The sequence below is a fragment of the Triturus cristatus genome, chromosome 9, assembly GCF_964204655.1.
Source record: "Triturus cristatus chromosome 9, aTriCri1.1, whole genome shotgun sequence".
Lineage (NCBI taxonomy): Eukaryota > Metazoa > Chordata > Amphibia > Caudata > Salamandridae > Triturus > Triturus cristatus.
Genome location: NC_140592.1, coordinates 14,029,155 through 14,055,593, shown reverse-complemented (window position 1 = coordinate 14,055,593; position 26,439 = coordinate 14,029,155). Strand labels below are relative to the sequence as shown.

The 26,439-nt window shown below is 48.6% G+C and overlaps 1 long non-coding RNA gene across 3 annotated transcripts in view; it reads right to left on the bottom strand.

Moving 5' to 3' along the window:
- The window catches only part of LOC146797264 (uncharacterized), a 143,888-nt gene extending 118,719 nt beyond the window's left edge, over nucleotides 1-25,169 (bottom strand). The window contains exons 1-4 of one of the 3 annotated variants that reach the window (XR_014968461.1): nucleotides 25,053-25,169; nucleotides 24,932-24,958; nucleotides 24,789-24,810; nucleotides 24,243-24,467 (exon numbers count right to left, since the gene is read on the bottom strand). This is a non-coding gene — a long non-coding RNA (uncharacterized LOC146797264). Of the gene's footprint in view, nucleotides 1-24,242; nucleotides 24,468-24,788; nucleotides 24,811-24,931; nucleotides 24,959-25,052 lie in introns of those variants that run through there. The other 2 variants (XR_014968459.1, XR_014968460.1) reach the window with 2 other exon arrangements.
- Between the last annotated feature and the right edge of the window lie 1,270 nt (nucleotides 25,170-26,439).

Genomic DNA, 26,439 nt, shown 5'->3' with positions numbered 1-26,439 from the left:
AGGGTTCAGAGAGGATACAGTACTTGGAGAGTGGATGCAGAAGGCTTAGATTGGATATGTGAGATAAACAACAGATGTAGATGGTGGATACAGAGGGTGAACAATGTACATACACAAGCAGTGCAAGTGTTGGGTAGAATACAATTATGGATGGTAGAAAGCGAACATGCAAATAAAGTGTGAATGTAGGGAACGCATGTACAGAGTGTAGCACTCATGTGGAGGACAGATATACAGTGTTTAGTAATCGGGTGTTATGTGTAGATATGAACAGTGGAAGTGGAACATGGATAGAACATGTGGGCTGTAGAATGCAGACAAGAGAAAGTAAATGGTGAAGATAACAAGTGATGGGTAATGGTAATTGCATTGTGAAGGTATGCGGGGTGATGGTAGTAGTGGTAAAAGACTAGTTGTAATGGGTGTTTACCTCTTGCACTAGAAGTATAATCATTCTCAAAACATAAGGAGAAATTTCATCATGTTAAGAAGAAATGATGCTTGTGGAGATTTGGATGTTTATTTTCAAATCATCAAGCACAATTGGATCTTATGAAGTAATCACATACTCATTCTTAAATCCTCCTGAAGTCATCAGGAATAGTCACACCTTGTGAAGTCATCGCATACTCATTCTTAAGTCTTCCTGAAGTCATCAGGAATAGTCACACCTTGTGAAGTCATCGCATACTCATTCTTAAATCCTCCTGAAGTCATCAGGAATAGTCACACCTTGTGAAGTCATCAGATACTCATTTTCAAGTCATCCACAAGTCATCGAGCTCAAGTTTCTAAACTCTGCTGATGACTTCAAGAGCTTGATGATGTCTGATGATGTGAAAATGACTTCTAGAGTAGTTGGATGATCATCCAATGACTCTGGGATTGCTTCTAAAGTAATCCTGTTTGACCTGGGGGTCCGGCAAGCCTTCCCTGGCGGACATCCTACCTGTGTTTTAAAAAAGAAAAAAAAATAGTGTTAGCAAACACTGCCGGGTGCAGCAGCCCGGACTCAGAGACTCTGCTCTGTGGGGTCCGGGGGATTCCAGTGATTGTCAAAGTGGAGATGCAGGGGCCTAAGAGGTGAAATACAACAAAGCTTTATTAACATGCAGTGCTTTAAATGGGCCGGTACTCACCGGTACTGAGTACCGGCACTTATTTTTTCTCCCTCCAAGAGTACCGGCACTTCTCTGTTATTAAATAGAGTACCTGTACTCACTGTCACACAAAGTCATGTGAGCATGCATCGCATTTCTACACTGCGGCGCATGCTCACATATTGGTGATTTCACAAGGAGAGCAGTGACGCCACGGCGCCGAAGCAGAGCAACGTGTGACCCAGGCGCGCAACGCCCATCGGACTCAAAGGCCTTGGCCCCCCCCTCCCCCCTCGTGTGTTGCAGCCAAAGATTGAGACAGTTTCCCCGGTAACAAACACAGCCGCACCCGAGTACTTCACAGGTCTTTAAAAGACCTTTTGCTCGGTAACGAGGCTTTGATGTTTTCCCCCCTTAGAGCCCCTGCACCTCCACTCTACCTTTTGCTTGAAGAATCAGACCCCCCACCCCACACGAAATTTGACTCTAGTTGTGCCTCAGGTGTGACCTCCCCCCCCCTCCCCCCACCAGGAAGCTGTGCGGCGGGAAGAAAGGGAAGCTCTTTACAAATCCCAATTAGCTCTGGCCTTCCCTTTCTTCTGTGCGAAAAAGACGGGGAGGATAGCACAGCAGCTGGCGGGTGAAAAGGGGACAACTGAGAGCTTTCAGAAGTGAAGGGGTATAAGCACAGTCAGCTAAATAAATCGAGGGGTTATCTGAAAAAGAAGAAAGGAAAGGGGCAAGCAAAGATATTTGAGAATACACTGCGGGCGTGAGGCAGTGGCAGGGCTGGCTTTAGGGTGGTGCGACCGGTGCCACCGCACCGGGTGCTGGCTCCCTGGGGGCGCCCTGTTTGAAAGTTAATTATGCTTTTGAAGCACCTGCTGCAGCGTTCCTTTCCTCGGCAATCACCAGGCCTCACATAAATGTCAAGAAAACTCATGTGATTAATTATCTACCTGGAGAGAGATCAGCGTTTTGTATAGTTGAGGTTTTGACTTAGGTGAAGTTAGTGCAGAGGGTTAATGTGCCTGCTGCAAAGAACGTGTACCAAGTAGATTACAGAGTGTGTATGATGTAAACAGATCAGCAGGTTACTGCTTTCAAAAGAGACATCCTTTTGTTACTTGCAATTTATAATGTAAAGTCCTAATATACAACAGTGAGCTATTAACTTTCATCCCAGAACTGCATACACACTGCAAAGTATACATTATTAGAACATTGATTAATGTTGCAAAAAGGGTTAATTTGGCTAGAAATTGATTCTTATTATTAAAGAAAACTCCCAACTATGCTGTTTCTGTTTGGACTCTGAGTTTGTGCTTCTCCACACCAAGCACTCTTAAACTATACTGCCTACCAGTGTGGGTGACATGTGACTCCTACACTTTCAGTCCTTTGGCTTAAGTAACAATTCCTATACACTGATTTACACTCGTATGATTGATTGTCTCTGTGTAATGTGTGTGTGATGCAAAGTGCTCGGACACCCTACACTGGTATGAGTGGCGCTATATAACTAATTCAATGCATCTGAGAGAGTGTGGTTATGGTGACTTGGTCACTGTTAAAGGGTGCTAGTGAGAGAATCCGTGGTGGAGGTGGTCATTGGGGGTGGCGCCAACAAACACTGTCGCACAGGGCGCCACCAGCACTAAACCCGGCCCTGGGCTTAAAATAAAGCACCTGATGGATGAGATGGGGATCATCTGATGAGAGTCGGGGGAGGGTAGGTGTCCCAAGAAAGCCAAGGCTTTCGAGAATGACACAGGTCGGTGGAAGGGGCCTGTTGTGTGAGGACAGAGCGACAGCTACAGTGGCAGAGACTGGTATTTTAAATGGGGGAGGGGTATCCCAGTAAAGCAAGAGAAGGAATTTGAGGAGATGAACAAGGGGACATTTAAGATGAAAGGTGGCATGACCACCTGAAAAAAGAGAAAATGTAAAGAGACAAATGGGGCATCGGAGGGGACATGGGGCTAAGTAAGTAAGGGCTAGGGACATCAGAGGGTAGAGGTAGGAGAGTATCTCGTCATCCAAAAGAGTGTTATCTAAAGCGGGGGCGGCAGCTGAATAGAAAAATCATTTTGAGGGGACAGTGGTATTTTTAAGTCGTGTTTTTTTTTTTTTTTAGCAGCTGATATAAAGTTTACCATATTGTGACTCATTTTTTCGTAACAAAGTTAAACAACGAAAGGCTCAACAAACAATCATAAGAATTCAGATCGCATACTTGGAGGAAGAATGAATTTACCAAAATACTTAAACACAGTATAGACCTTATAGGGCACACTGGAAGGGGAAGAATAATGTGCACAGAGTTAAAAATGCGCATTTACCAGAAAACACTGAATGTAGCTAAAAATATAAGCATTCAAACACGACTAAGACATGACGTCCCATGGCTTGGTGAACGTTTCTCATTCATTTCTATGATATAAGATCACGCTTTGAATTGCTTCCAGAATGCTTGCGTCTGATATCGAGCATCTCTCAGAAACGAGGCCTATTCCAGATTGTCAAGTATGCATTTTTGCTGTCATACACATGCTCAGTCACACTTTTTGGTATTTCTTTGTTTATTTAAACCCGATAAGTACTACTCTCCAAACAAAAGCGCTTCAACACCCCATCAGGGGTAACAAGCGCTATATAAATGCAAACCTTTTTCCCTCTTCTATCCCTCCGCTATCTTTCTGAATCCAAATAACTGACTAACCTATCCACCACTCAAATTACTTTCAGATTTTCACTATACTAATTCAACACTAATCCTTCTTGGGTTCCGGATTAGTGCGCTACTCGCCGAAAAAGCGCTTTGACGCCTCATCAGGGGTAGTAAGCGCTATATAAATGCAATTACAATACAATACAATACCTTCAGTGTGGGTGGATTTGGCCAACTTCTACAAGTCCTTGATGGGAAGTGTTACAGTGGTTAAGGTTTTTTCATGGGTTTCTGAACACAACAGCTGGCTGTATCTGGTATTCATGAAAAAATTGAGCCACGTAGTAGGAGTGGGAGCACCAGGGAACCCAAAGCACCCAAGTGAGGAAGCCAAGCCTTGGACTTGAGGTGAAGGAGCAGGCCTAAGGGAAGGTTTGAGCATCAAACACATGTGGGTACAGGGTGCCTCCCATATCAGGAACCGTGGCTACAGCAGGCCTGCTGACCACCATCATCAGTGACTCTGTGGTCATATGTACATGGTTATATGTGCCTCCATCCCTTTACTAGCCCCTCAGAATTTTGGACTAGATTTTGCTGGGTGGCACAGTATCTGAAAGTGAGTGAAAGGGTGAAATATTATTGCTCTGTAACCCAGATAAGGAGTAGTTTCTTTTCTGTAACTTCAGTTCTGTAGTAGGGGTATGTCTGTTATAGTCATAATCTAGTGAATAGTCCCGCCCATGTGCGGGGACCCCGGAGCAATAAAAATAATCTCTTAAATTGTCAAGCCATGCAGACCTGCATCTACACTTAAGAGAGAATTTCAGAGACAGATAATGCAGCTTATACCCACAGGCTACACTGTCCAGTACTTCAACTAGAAAATTCCACCAACATCCAAAAACAGCACTGCCTGCCCAGCTTTTTCCACAGAGAAAAACCTGCCTCCACCAGCAAAAGCCTCTGGAATGATAGAGAGGGAGGAATGGACAGACAAGCCCCATAGGCTGCCATTATGTGGCTCAGAACAGGATACTGTGCCTTTAAGAAAACTTTCCAGAACTTTCCCAGTATCCCAGAATGCACAGCAGGTCCCTTTTACTTTCAGTTCTTTTTGAAGGCGTAGCACGCCAGACCTGTAGCATTCCTTACATTAACATTTACCTCTCCACCGGGGAGGAGGGCGGGCGCTTATGACTATAACAGAGATACCCCTACTACAGAACTGGAGTTACAGAAAAGAAACTACTCCTTCTGTAGTAGGGGATCTCTGTGTATAGTCATAATCTAGTGAATAGAATGGCAAGCCCATCCCCACACCAAATCGGCGGTGGAGAAGACTACAACATAATACCACTACTGTGCGAACACATTTCACAGCGAAACCTGCCCAACCTGAGCATCTGCCCTGGCATCCGCGTCCAGACAGTAATGCGCAGCAAAGGTATGGACCGACTGCCAAGTGGCCGCCTTGCAGATTTCTGCAATCGGAACATTACGCAGCAAAGCAGTCGTGGCAGCTTTGCCCCTGGTGGAATGAGCCTTAGGTTTACCCCCTAAGGTCTTATTAGCCTTTAGGTAACATAATTGTATACAGGACACAATCCACCGAGAGATGGACTGTTTGGAGGTAGCAAGACCGGTCCTGACTGATCCATAATTGATAAACAATTGGGCTGACCTACGAATATCTTTGGTCTTATCAAGATAAAACTTCAACACCCTCCCAACGTCCAGGGAATGTAGAGACCTTTCCGCTGGAGAAGAGGGATTCTGAAAAAACGTAGGTAAAGTTATGGTCTGGTTGACATGAAAATCAGATATAACCTTAGGAAGAAACTTAGGGTGAGTACGCATAACAACCTTAGCAGCATGAAATACCGTATAAGGTTCTAGGCAACACAACGCCTAAAGTTCACTCACCCCGCGGGCCGATGTAATGGCCACTAGGAACGTCGCCTTCCAAGACAGGTGCTGCAACGAAGCCTTGTGAATAGGTTCAAAAGGCTCCTTCATCAATCTGGACAGCACCACATTCAATTCCCATGAAGGCGAGGGAAGTCTGACAGGAGGGAACACTTTCTTCAAGCCTTCCAAACAATCCTTGATCACAGGGATCTGAAAGAAGGAAGTCTGTGAAGGGCATTTCCTGTAAGCAGTCAAAGCAGCGAGATGGACCTTAATGGAATGGAAATTAAGGCCAGACTGCGCCAAATGCAAAAGGTACGGAAGGATGACATCTTCCTTACATGTCGTCGGGTCAAAGTTCTTGGACTTGCACCAGATGCAGAATCTCTTCCACTTGTAAGCATAGGACGTCCTAGTGGAAGGGCGCTTAGCCTCCTTCAGTATACCCATACAATCTGCTGGTAGATTCAAATGGCCATATTGCACTATCTCAGGAGCCATGCCGCCAAACTCAAAGACGAGAAGTTGGGGTGCACCAACCGCCCCCCGAACTTCGTGAGAAGGTCCGGCCTGCACGGCAGCCGTATGTGAGGAAGGAGAGACCGGTGAAGCAGGTCCGTGAACCACCACTGTCTGGGCCATTCCGGGGTAATCAGGATCATCCGCGCCCCGGACTGGAACAGCTTGATGAGCACCGCCGAAATCAGGGGAATGGGTGGAAAAGCGTACAGAAAGCTGTTCGACCAGTCGATCCATAGTGCATTCCCCAGCGTCCCCCGCTGGTAGTACCTGGATGCGAAGTCTCGGCATTTGCTGTTTTCGGCGGTGGCGAACAGATCTACGTCTGGAGTCCCCCACCTTGCGAAGACGTCCCCTAGTACTTCGTCGTTTATGACCCATTCGTGGTTTTCCTGAATCAGTCTGCTCAGTGCGTCCGCCTGAACATTCTGCACTCCTGGCAGATGCGTGGCCGTAATCGTCAGTCCTCGGGCCAGAAGCCAGTGCCAGATCGACTGCACCTCCTGCGACAGAGTGCGTGATCTCGACCCCCCCTGCTTGTTGAGGTAATACATCGTGGTTGTATTGTCCGTCTGTACCAGCAGCGAGTTGGTCTGGAAGGACGGATGGAAGGCCTTCAATGCCAAGTAAATGGCTCTGAGTTCCAAGATATTGATGTGGTACGTCGACCCCAACGGGGACCACTTTCCTTGTATCTGTAAGTCTCCGGAATGCGCTCCCCAGCCGTGGAGAGACGCATCCATCACGATCCTCTTCGTGGGAATGTCCTTGTGGAAGGGAACCCCCCTGAGGAGATTTTCCGCCGAACACCACCACTTCAGCGACTGAAGAGCATGCAGAGACAGCCGTATCTTGTCGTCCCAAGAACCTGTCCTCTGATCCCACTGATCCTCCAAGCACTCCTGCAGTGGTCTCATGTGCAGCCGTGCGTGAGGAGTGAGGAAGATACATGAGGCCATCGATCCCAGCAGTGAAGACACCTTCCTCACTGTCGTCGATGGGGCGGTCACAAGAGCCTGAGCCTTCCGAAGGAGTGATAACCGTCTCTCCTCCGAAGGAGACACGCTTGCAGACAGCGTATTGATGGAGGCCCCCAAGTACTGTATGCACTGGACCGGAGTCGGGACAGACTTGGACATATTGACGTGCAACCCCAGCTTGTTCAAGAGAACGCACGTCTTCTGGAAGTGCGCTTGTGCTTCCGAGAAGGAGGCGGCGTTGATCAACCAATCGTCCAGGTACGGGTAGACAAACACCTTGTTCCTCCGCAGGTGTGCAGCTACCACCGCCATGCACTTCGAGAAGGTCCTCGGCGCAGACTTTAGACCGAATGGTAGTACTGTGTATTGATAATGATTGGCGCCGACTTGGAACTGCAGGAACTTCCTGTGCTTCCATGCAATGGGCACATGGAAGTACGCATCCTGTAGGTCTATGGCACAGAGCCAGTCTCCCCGTTGCAGCTGAGGGTAAATCTGATGCAACGATAGCATGCGGAATTTCTCTCTGCGAATCCATTTGTTTGCTTGCCGCAAATCCAGAATGAGCCTGAACTCGTTCTTGTCCTTCTTGCGAACCAGGAAGAACCGAGAGTACAGACCTCTTCCCCTTTGAGACAGAGGTACGTCTTCCACCGCCTTTTTCCTCAACAGGATGTCTTCCTCCGCCTGGAGCTCTCGCAGTTGATACTGTGAGCTTACCGGCGGAATCGCTGGAGGCGGGCTGATAAACCGAAGACTGTACCCACTTGTCCTGAGTAATTTTTCTCCACTCTGCCAGAAAAAATTGAACGCTTCCCCCCCACTGGAGTGGGTAACGGTTGTAGGGGAAGTAATCGCTCAGGGCCGAGACCCAGCCGGGCCCTTGGTCGCTGTAGCGGACTGCTGGCCTCCTCTACCCTTCTAGCGCTTCTGGAAGGGTTTGCAGAACTGCTGCTGCTGTTGTTGCTGCTGTCCCGAGGCTTGCCCACGCCCTCTTCCTGCCGCCCCGAACCGCCTCTGGAACGGGCGCTTTTTCATCTCAGGCTTCTCTAACCCGACTGCCATCAGGGTCTCTGCCTCCGTCTTCATGCGGGCCATTTCGTCGTCCGCATGCTTGCCGAACAGGGTCTCCCCCGAGAAAGGCAGGTTGGCCACTCTTTGCTGTGCCTCCGGTTTGAGTGAGGTAAGGCGAAGCCAAGCGTGACGCCGTTGGTTGATGCCATGACAATAGCCATGTGCCGCTAACAGAGACACATCGGCCGCCGCGCTGATAATCTGATTCGACACCAGCATCCCCTCACGCAAAGTCTCCAGAAAGTCCTCCTTCTTGTCAAGAGGCAGCAGCTCCGCGTACTGCTGGAGAGACTCCCACAGGGCACGGTCGTAGCGCCCCAACAGAGCCCCGGCACTTGCCACCTTCATGGTGGTAGAAGCCGTCCCACAGACCTTTCTGCCCGCCGAATCTAGCCACCGGCTATCCTTATCAGGCGGCACTCTCGAGGAAGGAGTGGTCACATGCTGCTTCCTTGCCGCCGTCACAATGACCGAGTCCGGTTTCGGGTCCATCCTCAGAAAGGTCGGGTCCGATTCCGGCGCCCGATACTTCTTCAGGAGCCTCGAGGGGGCTGGTTTCGTTACCGCCGGAGTGAGGAACAACTCCATAGCGGGCTCCACCAATCCCGGCACCAGTGGCAGCAGGGGGCGAGACAGGTGCTTCTGGTGCAGCGTCTCGAAGATCACGGACGTCGTAGGTGTTGGCACCATCACTGTGATCCCTAGTTTGGCAGCACCCCTCAGTAGCACCTCCTGGAAGGAGACTATATCGTCGACAGGCGATATTCCCGTCCTTGGCGAGTCCGACCGCGTCGGTGAGTAGTCCCTGACAGACGATTGGGTGCGGGATCTGGCGCTGCGCCTCCTGCGGCGTCGCCCAGATGTCGACGATGCCCGTCCATGGCTCCGTGACCTTCCTCTCCGTCCGGAGCGGGAGCGCGATCTGCTCGGCTGCGGCCGCTTCGGAGTCCTCTTCGGCGTCGTCGGATACCGAGGCAACGACACCGACCGTGGCGGGGCCACAGGTGGGCCCGACGGTGTGTGAGGCGGAATGTTATGCGGTGGAGGAGGAGGAGGAGGAGGAGGCGGTGGTGGTGGTGGTGGTGGTGGTGGTGGCGGAGGCGGCGGTGAGGGCTTCCTTGACAAAGGCGGAAAGGATGGCGACCTCGGCTTAGGAGGGGTATACACCACTGAGTACACCGAGCCCGGTGACTCCATTCTCTCCCCTCGTGACCCCGAGGAACTCCCGGCGTCAGGACTCCTCCTGCGCTGCCTCGGTGTCGATGAACGCCTCTTCGACGGCGAACGCCTCCTCGACGGCGAACGCCTCCTCGACGGCGAACGCCTCCTCGACGGCGAACGCCTGGGGGCGGGCCTCGACGTCGGGGATCCCCTCGACGGTGACTGTCTCCTCTTCGCTGACGGCGAACGGCGACCTTGCCTCGACGGCGATGGGCCTACGCCGGAGCTGTGCTCGACGCCGATGACTCGACGGAGAAGTCGACGGCGTCGACGAAGATGCTGATGTCGTTGACGGCGGGCTGCTCAGCTCCCTCAACGGCGAGCGTCGACGCCGTTTCTCCCCAGAGCCCTGGGGAGACGGTGAGCAGACTGCAGCCATCCCCCTCAACGCCGTAGTCGACGTCGACGGAGAATGGGGACATTTGCTGGGATTCCTACCCCTGGGGAGCCCCCCAGGGGCCTCAGCATGGGCAGAATCAGCCCGTCCTGACCCACCTTGTGCCCTCAGCCTTCTGTCCTCCAGGCCAAGGAGCCTGATCTTCATCCTTTCCTTCAGGGTCCTGGCTGAGAAAGATTGGCAAATGTCACACTCCTCTGGGACATGGGACTGGGGAAGGCAGACGATGCACACCCTGTGTGGGTCCGACTTGGCCTTTTTTCTCTCGCACTCTGGGTACCTGTCAAACAAGCCAGGCATGTTGACCACACAGAGCACACACAAGAAGGAAGGCAACAAGGTACTAAATATATCACTTGAAAAGTGAACAAATCCAAATAAACCCTTGAAAAGGGAGAGCTCAATGCTCCAGGGTCCTGCTAGCAGGAGCCGGAAAAAAGAGCTGAAAGTAAAAGGGACCTGCTGTGCATTCTGGGATACTGGAAAAGTTCTGGAAAGTTTTCTTAAAGGCACAGTATCCTGTTCTGAGCCACATAATGGCAGCCTATGGGGCTTGTCTGTCCATGCCTCCCTCTCTATCATTCCAGAGGCTTTTGCTGGTGGAGGCAGGTTTTTCTCTGTGGAAAAAGCTGGGCAGGCAGTGCTGTTTTTGGATGTTGGTGGAATTTTCTAGTTGAAGTACTGGACGGTGTAGCCTGTGGATATAGGCTGCATTATCTGTCTTTGAAATTCTCTCTTAAGTGTAGATGCAGGTCTGCATGGCTTGACAATTTAAGAGATTATTTTAGTTGCTGCGGGGTCCCCGCACATGGGCGGGACTATTCACTAGATTATGACTATACACAGAGATCCCCCACTACAGAACTTTCTTCTCCCAGGATCACTAGCATGACAACTGATGGCTTCCTTTCACCCGATGCGAGTCAGAGTTGCATTTTAGGATGTAGTCTTTTTTCCTTTAATTAATTTTCAGTAAAACAAGTCTCTGCACCTTTTAATGTTTTGTTTAATATACAGGTGTTTCTGACAAATAGGAAAACGTGATAGTTACCTTTCAATAGTCTGTCAACTAGTACAACTTAATACATGCAAGGGCATCAACAATAAATTGCTGAGGGAAGCAATTTGTCATCATTCAAAAATTCTTAAGCCCTTCAAATGTTTTTCATTAGACCCACCCTTAGTCCCGCCTCTAGCCCCGCCTCCTTGCCACGCCCCCAGCTCGATCTGATGAGTACCTGCACTTTTTTTTCCCCATTTAAAGCACTGTTAACATGTAAATGGTCTTTTAAAGACCTGTGAAGTACTGGGGTGCGGCTGTGTGTGTTTGCTGGGAAGCTGTCTCAGCCCGAGCTGAGGGCTGACACACACGGGGTGAGATGACAGAGGGTGACGGAGGGAGAGGGAGACAGAGGGTGACAGAGGCGCAGTCTGGGGGGGACAGAGGGAGGGAGACAGAGGGAGAGGGAGGGAGGCAGAGGGAGGGAGAGGAAGGGAGATAGAGAGAGACAGAGAGACAGAGAGAGGGAGGCACAGAGGGAGATGGAGGGAGACGGAGGGATGAAGACGGAGGGTGACAGAGGGAGGGAGAGAGAGACAGAGGGAGGGAGACAGAGGGAGGGAGAGAGACAGGGAGAGATAGAGGGAGGGAGACAGAGAGAGAGAGACAGAGGGAGGGAGAGGGAGGGAGACGGAGAGAGATGGAGGGAGACAGAGGGAGACGGAGGGAGAGGGAGGGAGACGGAGGGAGAGAGACAGAGGGAGACGGAGGTTGATAGAGGGAGGGAGGCAGGGAGGCAGAGGGAGGGAGAGAGACGGAGGGAGACGGAGGGAGAGGGAGGGAGACTGAGGGAGAGAGACAGAGGGAGACGGAGGTTGATAGAGGGAGGAAGGGAGGCAGAGGGAGGGAGAGAGACGGAGGGAGACGGAGGAAGAGGGAGGGAGATGGAGGGAGAGAGACAGAGGGAGACGGAGGGTGACAGGGAAGGAGGGAGGGAGACAGAGGGAGGGAGACAGAGGGAGAGAGACAGAGGTAGAGAGACATAGGGAGAGAGACAGAGGGAGAGGGAGGGAGACAGAGGGAGGGAGAGAGATAGGGAGAGAGATGGGGAGAGATAGAGGAAGGGAGACGGAGGGAGACAGAGGGAGGGAGGGAGATGAGAGAGATGGAGGGAGACAGAGGGAGATGGATGGAGAGGGAGGGAGACGGAGGGAGATGGAGGGAGAGAGACAGAGGGAGAGGGAGGGAGATGGAGGGTGACAGAGGGAAGGAGGAAGGGAGGGAGAGGGAGGGAGAGGGAGACAGGGAGGGAGACAGAGGGAGAGAGACAGGGGGAGAGGGAGGGAGACAGAGGGAGGGAGAGAGACAGGGAGAGACAGAGGGAGGGAGACAGAGAGAGAGAGACGGAGGGAGACAGAGGGAGGGAGATGGAGTGGCTGACCGCCTGCGCCAACGACCTCGCACCACTGAAGAACCCTCCCAGCAAACCCAGAAGCAAGAAGGCCCCCTGGTTCACCGACGAACTCAAGGAATCCAAGAAGACCTGCCGCACCCTCGAGAAAGCCCGGCTCCTCGACCAGACCACTGACAACATGACCGCCCTCAAACACGCCACCCGCAAGCACCACCAGCTCATCCGCGCCACCAAGAAGAAATCACTGAAGGATCGACTGGACAACAACGCCCGCGCCAGCAAGGAACTCTTCAGCATCGTCAAGGAGTTCTCCAACCCCAGCACCGGCAACAACGACATCACCCCATCACAAGATCTCTGCGACTCCCTCGCCTCGTTCTTCCACCGCAAGATTGCCGACATCCACAACAGCTTCGGCGCACCATCCTCGCACCCAACCGTCGAACCAACGCACCCCACCGCCACCCTCCGCACCTGGACCGCAGTAACCACCGAAGACACAGCCCGCACGATGAACACCATCCACTCCGGATCTCCGACTGACCTCTGCCCCCACCACGTCTTCAACAAGGCCGACTCCGCCATCGCACCCCAACTCCGAGACGTCATCAACACCTCCTTCGACACCGCCACCTTCCCGGAGAGCTGGAAGCATGCCGAGCTCAGCGCCCTACTGAAGAAACCAACAGCGGACCCCACCGACCTCAAAAACTTCCGCCCCATCTCGCTCCTCCTTTTTCCTGCCAAAGTCATCGAGAAGATCGCCAACAGACAGCTTGCCGCCTTCCTCGAGACGAATGGATCCCTCGACCCCTCGCAGTCCGGTTTCAGAGCCAACCACAGCACCGAGACCGCCCTCATCGCAGCCACCGACGACATCCGAGCCCTTCTCGACAACGGGGAAACAGCGCACTCATCCTCCTGGACCTCTCCGCCGCGTTCGACACTGTCTGCCACCGCACCCTAGTCCAACGCCTCAGCAACACCGGCATCCAAGAGAAGGCATTGAAGTGGATCATCTCGTTCCTCGCTGGAAGAACACAGAGAGTCGGCCTCCCCCCGTTTCGTTCCGAGGCCACCGAAGTCATCTGAGGCGTCCCGCATGGATCATCACTCAGCCCCACCCTCTTCAACGTCTACATGAGACCTCTTGCAGCCATCGCACGCAAACACAACCTCAACATCATCTCCTACGCCGACGACACCCAGCTGATCCTCTCCCTCACCAGAGACCCCGACACCGCCAGAACCAGCCTCCATGAAGGGATGAAAGACGTCGCCGAGTGGATGAAGAACAGCCGCTTGAAACTGTACTCAGACAAGACGGAAGTCCTCATCCTTGAACCATCACCCTCCGCCTGGGACGACTCCTGGTGGCCCCCAGTCCTGGGCACCGCCCCCAAGCCGACAGACCACGCACGCAACCTGGTCTTCATCCTGGACTCCTCCCTCTCGATGACCAGACAAGTCAACGCCGTCTCCTCCTCATGCTTTCACACCCTCCGCATGCTCCGCAAGATCTTCCGATGGATCCCGATCGAAACCAGGAAGACGGTCACCCAGGCCCTCGTCACCAGCCGGCTGGACTACGGAAACACCCTCTACGCCGGAACCACAGCCAAGCTACAGAAAAGACTACAACGCATCCAGAACGCCTCCGCCCGACTCATCCTGGACATCCCTCGACGCAGCCACATCTCCGGCCACCTGAGGAACCTGCACTGGCTCCCCGTCAACAAGAGGATCATGTTCAGGCTCCTCACCCACGCACACAAGTCTCTCCACAACCTGGGCCCCGAGTACCTCAACGACCGCCTGACCTTCCACACGCCCACCCACCAACTACGGTCCGCTAACCTCGCCCTCGCCGCCGTACCACGCATCCGAAGAGCCACCGCCGGAGGCAGATCCTTCTCCTACCTGGCGGCTAAGACATGAAACTCCCTCCCCATCCACCTTCGGCTGACCCAGGACCACCTCGCCTTCAGGAGACAACTCAAGACCTGGCTGTTCGAGCAGTAGCGGCCCCCTTCCCCCAAGCGCCTTGAGACCCTTCCGGGTGAGTAGCGCGCTATACAAGTGCTATGATTGATTGATTGATTGATTGAGACAGAGGGAGGGAGGGATAGGGAGGGAGGGAGACGGAGGGAGACAGGGAGGGAGGGAGGGAGACGGAGGGAGACAGGGAGGGAGGGAGACGGAGGGAGATGGAGGGAGACAGAGGGAGGGAGATGGAGGGAGGTGGAGGGAGGGAGGTAGACAGAGGGAGAGGGAGGAAGAGGGAGTCAGAGGGAGAGAGGGAGAGGGAGGGAGGGAGACAGGGAGAGAGACAGAGGGAAAGAGACAGAGGGAGAGGGAGGGAGACAGAGGGAGGGAGAGAGACAGGGAGGGAGACGGAGGGAGGGAGACGGAGACAGGGAGGGAGACGGAGACAGGGAGGGAGACAGTGGGAGGGAGATGGAGGGAGAGGTAGAGAGACAGGGAGGGGGAGAGACAGAGGGAGGGAGACAGAGGGAGGGACACAGAGGGAGGAAGACAGAGGGAGATAGACAGAGGGAGGAGGGCGACTGAGGGAGGGCGACAGAGGGTGGTCGACAGAGGGAGGGCGACAGAGGGGGAGACAGAGAGAGGAAGGAGACAGAGGGAGGAGGGAGACAGAGGGAGGAGGGAGACAGAGGGAGAAAGGAGACAGAGGGAGGAGGGCGACGGGGAGGGAGACAGGGAGAGAGACAGGGAGAGAGACAGTGAGAGAGAGACAGGGGGAGAGAGAGAGGGACAGAGAGAGGGAGAGAGAGAGGGAGGGAGAGGGAGGGGGAGGGGGAGAAAGGGAGAGGGAGGGTGAGGGTGAGGGGGAGGGAGAGGGAGAGGAGAGGGAGAGGGAGAGAGAGAGAGAGGAGAGGGAGAGAGAGAGAGATGTGTGTATGCCGGGTCTGGTGGCTCAGTGGATGAAGGCGTCTGCGGCAGGGACCTGTGTTCAACCTCATGGTCACAATTTTTTTTTTGCTTTATCCCCGCCCCTCCCCCTCTGACCCCACCCCCACCGGTGCGGCACTCGGCCACAAACCACACTGTAAATTTGGCCCCCGAGAGAAAGTTTGTGAGCACCCATGGTCTAACCCCTGATGAGTGGTACTTGGCAGGACTGCATCCTGGGAGGCCAAGATACAAAGAACTCTCATAATACATCCAGAAAGGCTTGTGAAGCTGACCAGCAGGGACTAGTTGTTATGGGGAGAAAGTGAGGAATGTTCCCCAAGGCTTTCAAGTGGCAAAGGTAAGAATATCGTGTGTTTTGGATCTGGGCATCGAAGGACAGCTCTGGATCGACAGAGATGCCAGGCCCCGTCCGGAGAGGGAGATTTCCCAGTGAGGTTGGCGAGTGGCGCGAAACTCCAGGCTTAGGTGCTGCTTACAAAGCACGAGGTGCCAGGGTGCCTACCGAGTGACACATCGGGATAGGTGCTGGAGTTCATAGCACGAGGCGAGGCGAGGCGTTGTGGCATATTGTGCTAGTGCTTGGAGTGGAGAGTATTAGAGAGGTGTGGCGCAGCGGCCAGAGCGGCTGACTCCGGAGCGCGGGCTCACGGTTCGATACCCAGCGCCGGTGGCAGCTCAGCTCAGCTTCATGTCACTCTGGGCAATACCTCGCTTAATCTCCCCAACGGCCTCCAGCGCCTTGAGACCCTTAAAGGAGTGATATGTTCACACTTTACAAACATGAGTTATTACTATTATTAGTTATTCTTATCTTGGGGTGAGCAGCGGCAAGTGTTTAGGTACAAAGGACATTGGGTGAAGACGGTGTGGGCATGCCTGGCACAGTTATGTGAGGTGCTGTGGCACATGTCAAGTTGTGGTTGGCCGACAGCAAAGCTTTGCCCAGATGTGCCATCCTGGTGTGGTCGGTGGACTCTTCCCAACATTTCTGAGACGCGCACTCACAGTTCTTGCAACTAGAAGTATCTGATACAGCACAAGTCCTTCAAACAAGTACACATTTCTGCTTGATTTATTTGACAGCCTTAAACTTATCACAGTTCTTTTGTACCTAAACTTTGCATAATAAAGACTTTACTGGCCTACACATGTTTTGTGATATTTTGACTTGTTGCTTCAGGGTCAAATTATTTTTATTTCATTTTCAATGTCTATTCATTGTTTCCACTAGAAATAAAAAATAAATCGACTCAAGTTACTTACACACAAATAAACATAAGTAGGTTGTTCACCTTTGCATATTTGATGAGAACAAACTCTTACGTCATCATTATCATGAATGCATATTTATTTTATACCACACTTGGGGTCACATGCACAAAGCCATTTTGCAGTCACTGGAATTCGCGGACTCACAGGATTTGCAACACCTAAATGGCATTTCATTGTGTAATTAATCCATTTTGCAAATCACTAAAGGATTAGCCAATCACTAAATGGGTTTAGATATGCACAGCAAATCCCATTTTGAAGGAGCATGTATTTACACCGCAATACCTTTACAACGCGGGTATTACAACGCAAGTCATTACAACGACTTGCGCTGGATGGCGCTCTAAGCTAAGGAATAGTATGATTTACTATTCCAACACCTTCCCTACTGTATGTAGACTAGAGTCGGAATAGTAAATCATGCTATTCCTATGTCCAGCGTCCTCCAGCGCAAGTCGTTGTAACGACTTGAGTTGTAATGCCTGCGTTGTAAAGGTATCGCGGTGTAAATACCGCAATGTAACGTCGTATATTCACAACATAGAGATGTCGTCAACAGTAGGCGCCCTTCTCAGCGCTACTTACTGACCAACTCTCATTGTGACTTTCGCAAATAAACATCTTTACGTTCCATTTCTTGACCTGGTTCGTTTTTTCTCACATCTCTTACTGTCTAATTAAATCTGAATAAGAGATGATGCCCTGGTATATCTGTTCTCGCTTACACTCAATTAAAGGGTCACAATGGGCGATTTTCTCTTAATATTCGCACCTCGTATAGCAAGAAGCTCATTAGAGGCAATCGTTGCCTTTTCCCCATATTCATTAATCAAAACATTTCACTCCAAGCTCCATTTGGCTGGGTGTTTCTGTTTCCACGGTGTTACCAAAATGTGTGAAATTTAAATCGAAGCCCTAATGCAGCCTGATAGATTGATTAAGCCCATTTTATGTGTTTTTTTTACAAAAGCTTTCCTCACATAGAAAACAGAATAAAATACTTTTGATTGTACAAAATAACTTGTAAAATAAGATCTGAGCATAAAGAAAGCAGAAGTAAAACATTTATGTGTCGCTCTCCACAACGGAGGCCGCCAATAAAAACACCACATGCGCACACGCGTCAGCGCCAAAGACGCGCAGATGGTACTAACAGCAAACAAAAGGCGCAACTCAGCTGCTTCCCCACAATAACACACCCCTCACAGCCCATGCCAGTCATGCCAGTCAGAGGGCGTGGTTCCAGCCGCACTCTGCCCAGCTCAAGGGAGGGCGCTACACACCAGGAAGAAGAAGCGCGTTGTAAACAACATGTTCGTAGCAGCAGAAGCATCTAAACAAGAGACTCTGAGCATAGAATCATATATTGTAGGAAGCTGGCTGTCTATATGGTGCACTAAAACGAAGTACACGTGCCGAGAGTCCTGGGACCCAGATTGGTTCACAGAGGCAAAAGTAGATCATACTCACGCTCTATTTGTGGTAGCGTGGTCGAGCAGATAGGCTTATCAGAGGGTGGTGCTCAGCATTTGTTGTACTCACAGAGGCAAGAAATGACACGCATAAGCAAGAATAAATCCAAGACTAATTTAACAACAATAACACAGATTTTTATGTAATTTGTCAGACCAATAACTCAGTTCTACAGTAAGTACATTTAGGATAGGAATTTGCGAAATGAATTACTTTTGTACGCAATTAAGCACCATTGAAGTCAATGGGAGAAAAGATAGAAATGCATATACAATCCCAGAGTTGGATTTCAAGGGTCACCTGCAGGATTTAAGTAACAAGGCCAGGCCCAATGTTCCGGCAGTGGATTCTCGGGAGCGTCCCGGAATCGGTCTGAGGATGTTGTAGCTGATGCACTACGAAGAAGGGGGCCACTTGAAAACACACTGCACCAGTGGACTTAGAGGTAAGTCTGAGGGGTCCCCCTAGAGGGAGCAGGTCACAAGGGCCTCAGGACCACAGAAGCACAGCTGGATCATTTTTACCAAGGCCCGCCTGGCTGGGTGCAGAGCAGATAGGTCAGCCATGTTGTGCGCGTGAAGATGTCCTCACAATCAGGAGCAGGCAGCTTAGAGAGGCAATTCTGGGACAGCTGGGCCAGTCACAAAATGGGTGTCAGGGGTCTTGATGTCCCTTGATGGTTGCTTGCTTCCTGGGCAGTTGGAGTGCAGATTGGACTCGCTTTATCTCGGTGTACGCTGCAGAGGGTCTGGTGCCCTGAGCATTGGTGCAGCATGGCTCTGTTAGGTCCTGGCGTCTCCAAACTTGGTGGGAAGACAGGTCTGACCCACTGAAGCTAGTGTACCACTTTGGTTTAGGTACTGTATCAGAGTCACCGGGGAGCAGCAAGTCAGTACAACCGGATTTTGCGGTTCGGTGCCTGCAGGCTGAATTGGAATGGTACTGTGGGATTTCTTTAAGATATAATGTAAGGCTTGTTGCTAGGGTGGAATGTTGTTCTTTGAAGTAAAGGGTTGGAGCTGAGAGGCTGGTGGAGCAAGCTGGAGGTACCTGAAACTCTGTACTGCAAATAAAGATTACCAACTCTATTCCTGTGTTGGAGAGATCCTTACATTGGCGACGAGTGAACCGTTCTGCGCGGGGGGCAGACAGCAAGTACCTCCACCCCTGGAAGAATAACTGACATATCTAGTTTCTGATATGTACTTCGTGTTTCTCAAGAACCCAGCGTTTCTCTGGATGACTCAAGATACTGAGTAACTGGTATGTACATCGTATCTCATGAAAATCCAGAATTTTTACACTATTTCTTTACTGCCCTTTGCCAGCGCTTCTGACTGTAAGACTATATGCCCTTCTGTATTGAAACTGCATCTCCTCTGCGTGTCCTGCTCGATACACTACTTTTGAGACTTGTGTTGTGGTGTGTTCCTGTTACCCAGCGTGCTGTGAACTGCATCTCCCCTGCTAATCCCTGTGGGGAAGTTGCAACCTAAGTCTTTCAATAAGCCCGCTGAAGTTCCCCATTCCAGCAATATGGTTCCACGGACCAACACACGTGTCTTCAAGTGTTACCGGTGTGGTGCTCCAGTACATATTGTTTCTAGCACCAGATGAATGGCTAGGAATGCAATATGAGCATGTGTGAAGAGGGGTCACCTTGCTAAAGTGTGCAATTTCAAAACTCAGTATGTACATGAGGTTGATGATACTTGCGAAAACATTCAAGCAGTTATGTTGTGTATTGAAGGTTTCTCTATTTCTGATGAAGGATGTTCCAACACTGTTTGTAGTATCGATATCATTACTGAAAGCACGGACAAATTAGAAAAACCACACTGTATCATAAGCTTTGATATGAATAATGTGAGAATGCTAGTTGATTCAGGAAGTTTATACACATTGCTATCTAAAGATATATATCTTAAAGTGTGGGGTGACATGAGCGATGTAGAATCCTGGAGTAAACCGGACATTAAAGCAGTAGGTTATGGTGGTAAGACCATTGACATCTTAGGGCTGAAGTGGATGGTGATTGGCTTCGCAGGAAGGAAAGTCTATGGGGGAGTCTATCTTACAAAACAAGGTTCCAATTTATTAGGTTGGCGCCATCAAAAAGATTTAGGAATAATGCTGAATCCCAATGCCATTGAACCCGTTAAATCCACAGTTGTTCCAACGTTTTCTCTGATAAGTTGGGAAGGCTTGTGAATTTTTCTCATAAGATCATTCTCAAAAAGAATGCAGTACCAGTTGTTCATAAAGTGAGGAATGTTCCTCATTTGATGAGAGGTCCCCTTCAAGATGAACTCGACAGATTGTTACGGGAGGGGATTATTGAACCTATTGAGGCCACAGAATGGCTGGCGCCCATTGTGGTCGCGCCCAAGGATGGCGGTGCCAAGATTCGTTTGTGTGTTGACTTGCGCGATTTAAGTAGGAATATTTGGGTCGACGGGCAACCCCTACCTAATATATCTGAGATGTTAACTGCCATGGGTGGGGGAGTGATTTTTTGTGTAATTGATATGTCTGCGGCCTATCATCAAATTGTTCTCAGCGAAGAATCAAGACACCTTACCTCGTTTGTAACGCCCCTGGGTGCATTTCGTTATCGTAGAATGCCATTTGGTTTGGCGTCTGCCTCAGCGGTATTTCAGAGAGTCATGCAAGCGATTTTTGTCAATATAAAGAATGTTTTGTGCTTCCAAGATGATGTGCTGATAGTAGGGAAGGATAGTAATCATCATGACGAAGTGTTGTATGAAGTCTTAAAACGTATGGAAAGTCATGGTTTGACTATAAAAAGAGAAAAATATCAACTTAAAAAAAGTTGTGTGACCTACTTAGGACACGAGATAGCCAAGGAAGGGATAAAACCTAAAAAAAAGTATAGTTTCAGCTATTAATAATGCTCCTAGTCCCCTCAATAAGGATCAGCTGAGCTGCGGACACAAATGTGAATCTATCTGTGTGCTTGACAAAATTTAATAAAATATTATTATAAAAATAAAAAAAATAAAAAATAAGGATCAGCTGAAATCCTTCTTAGAATTAGCAGAATACTGTTCTAAGTTCGTGAATGAATTTACAAAGATTGTTGAACCGTTAACGTTGTGGATGAAGAATGGAGTTGCATTTGAATGGAACGATATGTGTGAGAAAGCATTCAATAGTGTGAAGAGTTGTATCCTTCATGCACCCACTCTTGGACACTTTAATGTTAATGCTAGAACTTTTATCACCACTGACGCGAGTGCTGTAGGAATTGGGGCAGTTTTGTCTCAAGTGTATGATGGAGTGGAAAGAATTATAGGATTTGCTTCTAGAAGGCTTCAGGGAGCGGAAGTATCATATTCCATGATTGAAAAGGAGGCTCTGGCGTGCTGTTGGGGAATCAAGCATTTCCGATATTTTGTCTGGGGTTTGCCTTTTAAGGTCCGTACTGACCATAAACCTCTAGTGCATTTGTTTAAGGGTGGTAGAGGTCTGGAAGGAAATGTGACTCCCAGGATCTCTAGGTGGATATTATCTGTGCTTGAGTACAATTTTGAAATGGAGTACGTGAAAGGTTTGAAGAATGTAGTAGCCGACTGTTTGTCTAGAATGCCAGTGGATGTTGTTGAAGAAGACTTAGATGATAGTGTGGATGTGATCAGATGTAATGAAGAACAAGCCTTTGATAAGGAGGAGTGGGATTCTGCCAAGTTGAGTGATGAGATACTACAGCGAGTCATGAATTGTGTATCAGGAGGATAGAGAGAGGATTACTGCCAACATATTCTTTTCAGAAGTTACTGCCAGGTTGAGACTGAGTTGAGCGTAAGTGAAGGGAAGTTGTGGAGAAGGAACACATTGGTGCCACCGGCCAGTGTAAGAAGCAAAATAATGAGCATAGCTCATGAGGGGCACTTAGGGAGGAACATGACTAAGAGGCGTGTCCGGCAATCTTTCTGGTGGCCGGGGATGGACAGAGACATAGAGGAGGTTGTTAAGGAATGTTATGCATGTGCAAGGAGCGACAAAATGAAAGTTGTAAGGCAACCTCCCCTTGCTTGTGTGGAATTTCCAAAGCGTCCATGGGAGAGGTTAGCGATTGATTTTCTCGGTCCCATTTCCAAGCTTGGTTCACGTAGCAAATTTTTAATGGTTCTTGTGGATTACCATTCCAAATGGTTTGTTGTTGAATCTACTGACTGTATTGAGACTGAAAAAGTTATCAGATTTATGGAAAGGACATTCATGAATGATGGAATACCTAAAACTCTTGTATCGGACAATGGAGTCCAGTTGGTCTCCAAAAGAATGAGAGATTTCCTCTGTAAATTAGGTGTTGTTCATGAGAGGGTTGCTATGTTCAGGCCGCAGGCTAATGGTTTGGTTGAAAGAATGAATCGCCTGCTTATGGAAAATATTCAACTCTCGATAACTAATGGGTTGTCATGGTCTGAGGAACTTAAGAAATTAGTGTGGTCGTATAGAGTGACACCACATTCAATTACTGGAGTCTCTCCATTTGTCCCTCTAAAGGGACGTGAACCTGGGGTAAAAGAAGTTCCTGGATGGCTTAAAAACAAAGAATGTGTGTGGGTTGACCGTGCTGCAGTGGAAGATAGTGTAGTGAAGCAGCAAGAAACTGCTACAAATTATTACAACTTGAAAAAAGGAGTGAAGGATTCCGACATAAAAGTAGGACATTGGGTTGCTGTGAGGAGAGGAGGAATTGTCATTAAAGGGGAGAGTAAATTCACGCAAACTATACAGGTGAAATCAGTTAAGAAAAATGTGCTTATTTTAACAGATGGATCTGCTTGGAGTACTGGGAATGTTTCTAAATGCAAAGGCTCCTTGAGAGCTTGCATGACTAATGTAGTTCCGCATTTTTGTTGTATTTCTTGAATGGCTATGTTTCGCATTTTAATTTTTATTGTCAATCCATGTAGGGGGGAAGATATGTGGGGATTTCTTTAAGATAAAATGTAAGGCTTGTTGCTAGGATGGAATGTTGTTCTTTGAAGAAAAGGGTTGGAGCTGAGAGGCTGGTGGAGCAAGCTGGAGGTACCTGAAACTCTGTACTGCAAATAAAGATTACCAACTCTATTCCTGTGTTGGAGAGATCTTTACAGGTACCTCCACTGCAAGGGAGTTTTTGGTGATTTATAGAAGGCTGGAAGAGCTCCAGGTTTCTTGGAAACCTTACAGTTGCAGGATGAGACAGCACACCACAATTGTCGAGTCCTTACGGCAGCAGACAGGGTTTGGCTGAAACATTCTGCAGCGGGGCTGCAGTCTTTGGACCGGAAGCTCTTCATTGTCCTTTAATTCTCTGTGCCCGTTGACTCTCAGTTCAGGGTCCAGGGATGCAACCTAAATACTAACTTCAGGGGTCTTAAAGAGGGAGATAGGTGGTAGCCAATGGGCGACCTACCTTTAGGGTGTCTACAGCCTCTAAGTGACCACTTCCTGACCCTAATTGGCTTATTCCCCCTCAAACCTAGATGGAGGGAAATGAACAGTGGGGTCCACATTCCCTGCCCCACATTAGGGGTGGTGCTGGCTGAATGGAGACCCACCTCCTAATTTACCTACTTCCCCCCCTGTACTCCTGCAACATGTGGAGGAAGACGGGGGTTGGCATCCTCCAGTAGCTGGAGCTGCCTGGGTTGCATTTCAAAGGTGGCATCGCCTTTGAAGCCTCCTGCCCTGGAATGCCATCCTGTCCTGGAGGAGGTGTGACGCACCTCCACCCAGAGGAGGCTTTGTATCTGGCCTCTGAGAGCGCAGACTCTCACCCCATGAGGTCAGTAATACGTCTAGTGGTGGCACGCTGCCTGAGACTAGTCAGAGACCACACCAGTGTTTAGTAGGTTTTCAGGGGACCCTCTAAGGTGACCCATGTGTGCGTGTATTAATAAATCCAACACTGGCATTAGTGAGGATTTATTAATATAAGATGTTTGGTATTCAGTCCATGTACTCTCTGTGGCTTCCCTGTGCACTTACAATATCCAAGAATGGACTTGATATTGTAGGGTCATATCTGCTCATGTAGATATGTCCATGCATGAGATATAGTGCACCCTGCCTTAGGGCTGTAAGGCGTGCAGTAGGGGTGACTTACCTATATCTCATGCAGTGTATGGGGGCATGGCACATAGGGATGTGTCAGTTAATAACAAGTCAAAAAACGTGTGTATGCTGCGCACTGTTCACCTGGTGTGAAAACACCGTAATTTAAACATAAGTTCAAAAACTAGCTTGACTGTATTCTCAGAAATACTTCTTTAATTCATATGAACCTTATTTTCCTGTGTGATTCTACAAAACATTTTTCACTGAAACATTTTTGCTTACACAGAGAAACTTTTTACAACAGGCATCTATTACTTGTAGATGCTAATTTCCAAAAAGATATTTCACATGTACATTTATATATACAACAATTTGATAGAGCCCAATGCATTTCGGAACCACCCGGTTCCTTCCTCAGGGGCAGTTCTGAAAAACATGAATAAAACAATATGTTGTCATGTATAATTTTTTGTAAATGAAGGCTCAAGAAACACAATGTACCGTAATGAATGCTGTGTCGTGTTTAAACTAAATACGTCAGCGTCATCAAAAACTATTTGAAACAATTTGTATGTGGAAAATTCATGCCTTCAGTGGAAGTTATGGTGATTAATGCCTAACCAACCTATTGAGTAAAGAGCAGGACATATCAGCCGTTATTCTTAGTGAAGAGGCAGATGGTGAAAATTTTTGCAAACAAACCGATGGTTTGTTGAAATACATGTATATGCGTTTACTGAAGCTTACCTCATTGGCGTTTGCACACCGTCTACAACATAAATCAATCAATATTGCCACATTAGTCTGTGCTGAAAACACAGGTGATGAATATATGGTATGTACATAGATCTATAACCCAATGTATGTAGAAATTGGGAAAGCGTCCTTACCTTTAAGGCGCTAAATGTGTCAGTGAGCTGTAAACAAGATACGAAAAGCAATGTCGGTCAATCAGCCCCAAGATATAGAATATATCGATTCAACAGCATGCTGCGCGCATTAGATTCGTACCTTAAAGTAACGATCATCCGGCAATTTAGTTTTCTTCGTGAAATCGATTGGTGAAAAAGACCGTGAATGCTCACGTTTTTCAACCGAACGGATGTGGTACTCGACATAAACATAAACGAGGGACTCAATCTGCATGTGTTGAATCTAAAAAGCGCATTACTTAGGCGCCATATTGGCATGGAACTCTGGCTCTAAAATGTAATTGTACCAGTAAGAAATACGTGATCAGATTCGTGAATGTCAGCGTTTGAAACAACAATAAACACTCAGAGTCTACTATTCAAACGATGTAAAAATATAAATGTATATATGATGACGACCTAATAATTTTCTTACAGCTAACTAATATTCACCAAATGGTAGATCGATAACAGAGACCGTGACTGTTCGCGTAGTCCTACCAGGTGGGTGTAATACTAAACGAGAACATAAAAGAGATACTAAATCTGCACAAGTAGGTTAGAAAGCGTATAATTTAAACGCCATTTTACGATGATCTCTGACTAAAATGATAATGAATTATAAAAAGTGGAATTCGGAAACAACAGCGTTATTAGCAACGATGAACACTCAGAGTATAAGGTTCACCCGGAATATTAATATGTGTATAATATGTAGTCTGGTTAAATGATGGTGAGATATGAGCTATAAGTTTTATATACTCCAGCGTGAAAAACAACAAAATCACTCAGCAAGATGGGATCAACCAGAGTGTTGATATATGTGTAATAAAGAATCTAGTTGAAGAGCCATAATCTTAAATAACCTGTAAAAAAATCTATCTCCAGAACAATCCTAGTTGTATCTTCTTACGCAAGTGGAGCCGAAAAAGAAAAAATGGGTATCAGTGAAATTCACTGAGTAGGTCTGCAAGATGCTAGATGCTCCTACAAAATATGAACAGTCCTTCTATCTGCAGTGTGTTGTGTGACTGAATTTGTTTGTGTGCAAACCATAATGTTATGGAGACCCATGTGACAATAAAATAATACATTCAGTAATCACAAAGTATGCGCCTGCTTACTAAAACACTCACTGTGTGTACTTGATTTTATTACAATCCTACTAATGTGATTGTACTGATCCCCACTTGGGTCATGATATTATATAAAGCATGACATGTCTAATCTGTCATTCATCCCTTTTGGGGTCATGGTATCCAGAAATTTGATCCAATATACTTCTCGTTGAAGTAATTTAATGTTATTATCTACTCCTGGTTGTTTTTTAACTTGCTCTATGATCTGAAATCTAAGTTGAGAAATTGAATGATTTGCTTCAGCCCAATGTGCAGCCAATGCGGAGTTAAGATTTTTGGTTCCTATTCGACTCTTGTGTTCTGTAAGTCGGATTTTGATTTTGCGCTCTGTTTTTCCAACATAGAATT